Source organism: Hipposideros armiger, unplaced genomic scaffold (assembly GCF_001890085.2).
Source record: "Hipposideros armiger isolate ML-2016 unplaced genomic scaffold, ASM189008v1 scaffold_591, whole genome shotgun sequence".
Taxonomy (NCBI): domain Eukaryota; kingdom Metazoa; phylum Chordata; class Mammalia; order Chiroptera; family Hipposideridae; genus Hipposideros; species Hipposideros armiger.
The window spans coordinates 912,779-919,671 of NW_017731941.1; positions in this window are offsets into that span (position 1 = coordinate 912,779).

Sequence of the window (6,893 nt, forward strand, 5' to 3'; positions counted from 1 at the left end):
TGTAGCCAGCAGCCAGCGTGAGCGGCCAGCAGCCATAGTGAGCAGCCGTCCAGAAGCCGGCGACTGATCTGCCTTGCCTGGGAAGAGTGCAATGATGGTGCCAACTTGGTCCAGTGAAGCAACGTCCTCCACAACTAGATTGAAGAACAAAAATGATAGCAACTTGTCTGTTCCCCTTCCCCCAATTCCCCAGCACTGTTCCAATCTCCCCAATTCCCCAATAAAAAAACCCAAAAGACTAAATTTTATTTATTTTTGAGCATTTCAAGGGCTTTTTTGCTTATTTGACACAAGCACTTGGAAACAAACTACATATCCAATTATAGGGGATAGATTAAATAAAGTATGGCTTGTCTTTTAGTTATGAAAATCATGGTTCTGAAGAGTTGATAATTATCTTATAACCATGGCATTAGGTGAAAAAGGCATTATATAAACAGGTTTATGCAGAATTATTTTCAATTGTGTCAGCAGAATACTTAGAAAGATTAAAAGATGAAAAGGAGTGAAAGGATTAATAGGCATTGTGTTATTTCTGAATTGTGAGCAATTTATTTTTATTTCTTATAGTCTTCATATATTCTTTGATGGGCATTATGACTTTTATAATAAAAGCCATGCATTTGTAAAAGAAAACAACAAAGAGGTAAAAATAATGTTTTATATGAAAGTGTCAGTATTTTATAATCCTATGTAGCTTTTTGATGTATAGATTGTAAATTCTATGAGGCCAGGCTTTTTGTCTATCTCCCAACTCTAGGCTTGAATGTCAGAGTAATCGGTAAAGTGTGATGGAGTTAATGAAATGTACCTTTTTTTTTTTTTTTACTGCATTTCTTACTAATTTTCACTTTAATTCTTCAGAGTGACCCCTCCCTATTAGAAAGAGTGCTTTGGGGGACTGCCTTGATCTACATAACCAAAAAACCCCACACATAGTGGCACATTTAAGAAGTAATGTGAATTGGAGAAATTCTTTCAGAAATATGAAAAGAAGACCCGATTATGCTCGAAGTCTACTCGTCCTCCCTTGTTCCCATCTTAGAGAGGAGCACCACCCCAACCAGACACCAGGAGTCACCCCATGCTTCCTGCTTCAGCACCCCCATAGTCAATCATTTCCTGGCACTGTGCTGCGGCCTATCCCCTTTTTCCATCCCTAATGCTACTCCCTTTGTTTCGGCTACCCGTCATCTCTTGCCTTCCTTACTGCAACTACCTCCTAACCAGTTTCTCTGCTCCATTCCTACTCCTCCCACCCCAAATTCATGCCTTCTGAGCTACAGCCAGACTGAGCTTTCTAATACACTAATCTACCCCTGTCACTCCCCTGTTTGCAGCCCTTCGATGGCTCCCATCATTCTCAGGAGCAAGTACAAGACAATTCATGATCTCTCCCAGGCTCACCTCTCTATCGTCACCATGCTCCCACTCTATTTCAGTCACAGAGAATTTTGCTGTTGGCACTTCCCAGGCTTCCTTCAGGCCTTTTCATGAAGTATCTCTTTTCCAGGGGAAAACTTCCATGCTACCCCACACTCCTTTGCCTGGTTAACTCCTTCACACTTTTCAGCTGTTCACGTGGATATTCAAGCCTTCCTCCAGGAAGGCCTCCTGATTGCCACCTCTACCCCCAGCTTGGTTGAGCGCCCCTCCTCTTAACTCCCACAGGCCCTTGTGCTTGTTACCTCTGATATCTGCATCACAACTTTGTATCTACTCACCAGCTTCCCTACTGCTTTTTAAGCCTTCCAGTGTTGGGACTGCGTCTTGTTTTTCATTATACACCTGGCACCTATCACTTGGTAGGGCTTCCATAGTCATTGAATGAATGAATCAATGAATGAATGATGAATAAATCAAGTGCCCTTGTAGAAACAGATTAATACTTTTAAAGAAGCTCCTTAAAGCTTCTTAAAGATGTCCTAAAAGAACCCATACATTCTCCAAAAGAGATGAAATTGTCTTATAATCTAAGAAACAATGTGGATTTGACAGACAGGATTTCAGGGTAAATATGTAGTTAGGAGCAGTGGTGTACCAATGGGTGGGTGTGGGGGGAGGGATTGGGAGTGTTCCACCCCATCTGGGAGAAGTATTTTATTACTGACTTGTTTAGAATTGCTGATTATGGTTATAACAAGCGGCAGACTGACTTTTAGTCAGTTTTATTGTTTTTCTCTGCCAGTGATGCACCCCCTATTGCTTGTCCCCAGGAAGGACTGCTCCCACCCCCATTTAGTACACCACTGGTAAGGAACCGATTACTGGTCTGTTTTACTCCCCTCAGAACTGGTCTGGGAGTGATTTAAGGGGCGTCCAATCTTCCAAAATTTTGCAGGGCAAGGTTATCCTCTGCCAGAGCTGGAACCCACCTATGACTCCCAGCTTCCTCAGGGCAACCCCAGCTTCCTCAGGGGAACCCTCTGAATCTCCTTGCTGGTGGCTGCCTGTGGCAAGGAGGCCATCCTGTGCAGGGACAGGAGCTTATGGCATAGGATCCAGACCTGGATACAGTCTCGTTCCTGTCACTAACTTACCCTGAAGCCTTGGGCCGGCTCTCAGGTGTCAGGCTCTCAAGTCCCTCTTGGGACCTCACTTTGCCCACCCATAAAACTGGGGTATTTGGTGACCTGGGTGCGGGAGTTCTTCACGGAATTTCCCACACTGGGGAAGGGATGTCAGCCATGGGCATGATGGGAAGTTGCCCCCTCAGTCTCCGTCTTTCTGCTCCTGTCTCTGACCTGAGTGAGACACTCTACCTCAGGGGACTGGCTGGGTTGGGTGTGTCAGTAAGCAGGACAGAAAGCGAGTCTGGACAGGTGGACAGTGGAGCCTGGGCCCCAGGAGAGGGTGTGTGTCTGTGTTGTAGGAGAGGGTAGATGAGGGTGGATCTCAGGCAAAGGTCAAGGATGGGAGAGGTGGCTCCAGGAAGCCTGCTGCCCTAGCTTGGTGACTGCCTTCAGGAACTGTGAAGACAGACGCTGGGTTGGGCTAGTTCCTGGCTCTGCTGTGAGGCTGGGGAGAGGTTGGGGGAAGAGAACAGCCCCTTGGTGAGGTCACATCTAGAATGGGAGCCAAGGTCCCTTTCTGGGAAGAAAAGGCAGCATCATGAAAGCAGGAGGGATTCAGGTTAGACTACAGGAGGGGCAGGTGATGGTGGAATCAGGGAGGATGAGATACCTCTTTACTTGGGCTGCTTCCTAGGAAGGAATAGAAAATCCATACCACCCAGTCCCTCCATGGGAGAGAGGGCTGTCTTGTTAGAAGGAAGAGGGAATAGACAGGATGACTTTGGGAACAAGGTAGCCTGTAGCCCTCAGTCAGGGTTTAGGGAATTTGCAGCTAAGGACTTCAGTTGTTCCTCCATGAAATGGGATCATCTCCTTGGCCCTTGCCTACCAAAGTGTTCACTGACCTGGTCACTGAAGACCAGGGAGTACAACTTGTAAATTCCTCCTGAAGTCCTGGGGAACTATGAGAAAAGGCAGCTGAAATCTGGGCTGAGTGGGTTGGAGATGGGGGAGCCTGGACCAGCTGGGGGCAGGGTGGTGCTTTAGGATGCAAGTAGCCTGATCAGACATCCCTACCTGAAGGCCCTCATGCCTTCCCAGACATTAGGAGCCCCTGGTTTAAACCCCTCTCATCAGACTCTCACTTCCAGAATCCTGTCTCTGCCCCAGAGTCCCTCCACAAGGCTCCTCAGCTCCTCCCTATTTCATAACACAAATGTTTATGAAGTGCTTTCTATCTGGCAGGCATTTTCTAAGCCCTAGGGATGCAGAGGTGAACAAGATTGTTGGTCCTCGTGTTAGCTCCCCCGCTCCCAGGGAAAGCAGACAAGAAAACAATAAGTTAGTTTAACCCTTCCTGGCTCTGAAAGAGAGAANTTTTTTTTTAAATTTCAAGACAGCAACAGAATTAAATCAAGTGCGGGGCCTTTTTAAGGCCCGTAAAGCCAGCCCTGAACCTTTATATTGAGACCTGAAGGATGAGAGGGAATTAGCCAAGTGGAGTGCTCTAGGTAGAGGTCACAGCTTGTGCAAAGGCCTGGTGGCAGGAAATAGGTGCTCTGGAAAAGCTGGAGCTTAGAGTACCAGATGAGACTGGAAAGGTGGCTGGGGCCAGGTCAGGCAGGACCCAGGTCAGGTAGGATCTAGGAAACCAAAGCCCCCTAGAGCTCTTGTTTAGTGGCCCCTGTAAGTCCATCCATCACCAATGAGGGAGGCAAGGAGGAACCAGCTGGAGGCCAGACCCTGCCTTGGACGGAGACCAGATGTACAGTGAACAGGTCAGAGAAGTGTGGTGAGAAGTCTGGGTGTCAATAGTTCTAGGTTGCTCTGAGGCCTGGAGCAAGTTCCATCACCACTCTGTCTCAGTTTCCCCCTCAGGACCACAGGGGTGTTGCATGAGATGATCTGACCCTTAACTTCCTCTCCAGCTCCAGCATTTTGTGATTTTCTTCTGGGGTTCCTAACAGTCTTAGATTCAGATGATAGATGGAAGGAACGGAAGGTGGAGGGAAGGAAGGGAGGAAGGGAGGGAGGGAGGAACGGAAAGAGGAAAGAAGGGAGAGAGGAAAGAAGGCAAAGAAAGGGAGAGAAATCCCTTTTTCATAGCAAGTCTTTATGTTAGTAATAAATTCTGCTGATGGCTTGGGGAGATGTAGGGAGTTTACTTTGCACACACCCAACACGTTCAAGTCGAATATAAGACATCCCTGTTCTTGAAAATCATTTTGGCTCCTTCATAGTGGAAATATCTCACCAGCACCTTCATCTTATTTAGCACTGTCATAAGAACACCCAAACCTGTAGAGAATTTTTATAAAACTTAGAGTCAAACAGAGGATACTCTTGGAAGCAAGATCTCAACAGATTGAGATAAATGCTTCCAAGAATAACAGTTTGCAGTTTCTTTTTTGAGATGAATGAGGGAACTGCAAGGAAAATTACATGGAGGTGGGAGAAAGCAAGGTGGGGATCGGACTACAGGAGAGTTAATATTGTACACTCTCTTCAGGATGGTCACGCATTAGAAGGAGGGGTCTGAAAGGGGGCATTTCAAAGGTGCAGTTAACCTAGATGCACAGAAACAGTGGACAGGGCTTGCTTAAGCCAAAGATAAACATTTTACTAAAGAAGTTATAGGCCTGGGGCATGACTACCCACCATAACCCGCCCAGTTAGGAAGTTATGATCAAATCACCCTGTGAGGTTACTTTCTGAGAACTCCTTTTCCATCCACAGCACCCTAGCCTTGGCCACTGAACTGGTTTTCCTTTCTCTTCTCATTGCCCCTCCTAACTTTCTCCCTCCGGATTGCTCACTATACTCTAAATTATTTTGTAAAGTATTCATCTGAGCAACAGGCAAAAGAATCACTCACACAGGTCCTGAGATTTCCTTTCATGGGACCCACTCTTCTCAGGTTTTAAAAAGCAGTTTGATCCCATCTATTACAAGGGCATAGCACTCTTTCCCAATGGCGACTGCCATTTACATGTCTGTCCCCCAGCCTGAGCTTCATGGAGCCAGGGAAAAAGGTCCTGTTGTGCAAGCCAGCTCCTCCTACTTTGCAAGGGACCTAGTAAGTATTTGTGGGATCAATGGATGGGATTATGCAGATCCCCCCCCCCCACACACACACTTGAAGCCCACCTTCTTTTCTCTCTCCTCCCAGGAAATGATTATGGCAAAGCATTAGATGGCCCAGAAATTTCAAATGAGGTCAGTTGTGGAAGAAACAAAAAGCCCTGTGGCAGAAGCTGTATTCTCCAAAGAGAGGGAGCTTAGGAGGTTCTGGGTGGACCTCAGATTGGGGTGGATGTGAACCCAGGAGGCAAGGATGACACTAAGGTTCCATGCCTGGGTCTGTTGATGGGCCTGGGCATAGCCGGGAGAGGCACCCAGCCAGTCCCCCTGGCTGCGGCTGGGCCTGGAGATCTTATCTGGGGGTTAGCTGTTGCCTGGATGTGAGTCATGGGACCCGAGGCCTAGGAAACCATTCCGATGTTGAAATACAGGGGAGGGGACAGGGTGGGTGTTTTTAGTTTGCCACCAGCACAGATATCACCACCACCCACACTTCCTGTCATCCCTGGATCACCTTCATTATCACCACTCATCTTAGACCCTCTCACTCATTTGTCACCCTCACCATCATTCCTGCATTACAATCACTGCCCCTTTCTTAACCATGCCGTCACTTGACCCAGTTCCCATTACTGTGTTACCTTCTCCAGCATCCTGCCATCCTTGTCCCAGCCTCATTCCCAAGGCTGTTGCTAACTGAACCAACCCCGTCTTTATCATCTGCCTCTATCTCAACCCTGATCACTGCCTAGTTCCATTCCCTTGGATCAGGGCTGGGATAGAGGGACAGTCACCTTGACTGTCACCACCTGTCCCAGTTTCCATCACCTCTAAATCCTCTGAACTGTCCCTACGTATTCCCATCCCCTGTTATTTCACCAGCACTGCTCATCTGCCTCCTCCCTGTCACTGTCATCAACACCCTTCTTACCTTCAGTGCCTCATCAAGGTCCTCAAATGTGCCTTCCCCTCTGCTGTAGACGTCTGAAACATGTGCCCATCTCTGAGCACGTGCCTCTCCCACACCTCCCCGCCCTCCCCCACACACCTTTCCAGCTCTGGCTTCCTCTGGGCTTCCCTACCTGGAATTGCCATGCTCCTTACCTTTGATCTCTGCTCTGGCTGGGGGTGCTTTATTTCACTCCTATGTTGGCTGTACTCTGAGGCCAGCCTAGACCTAAAATCTCCTTTTATTAAATTGACTGTTATTTCCCTTTTTAGAATTCCCATATGTCCCCTCAGACCATTACCTTCTCCTCTCTGTGATGCACTGCCCTAGTCCTCCAGTACCTTGACACG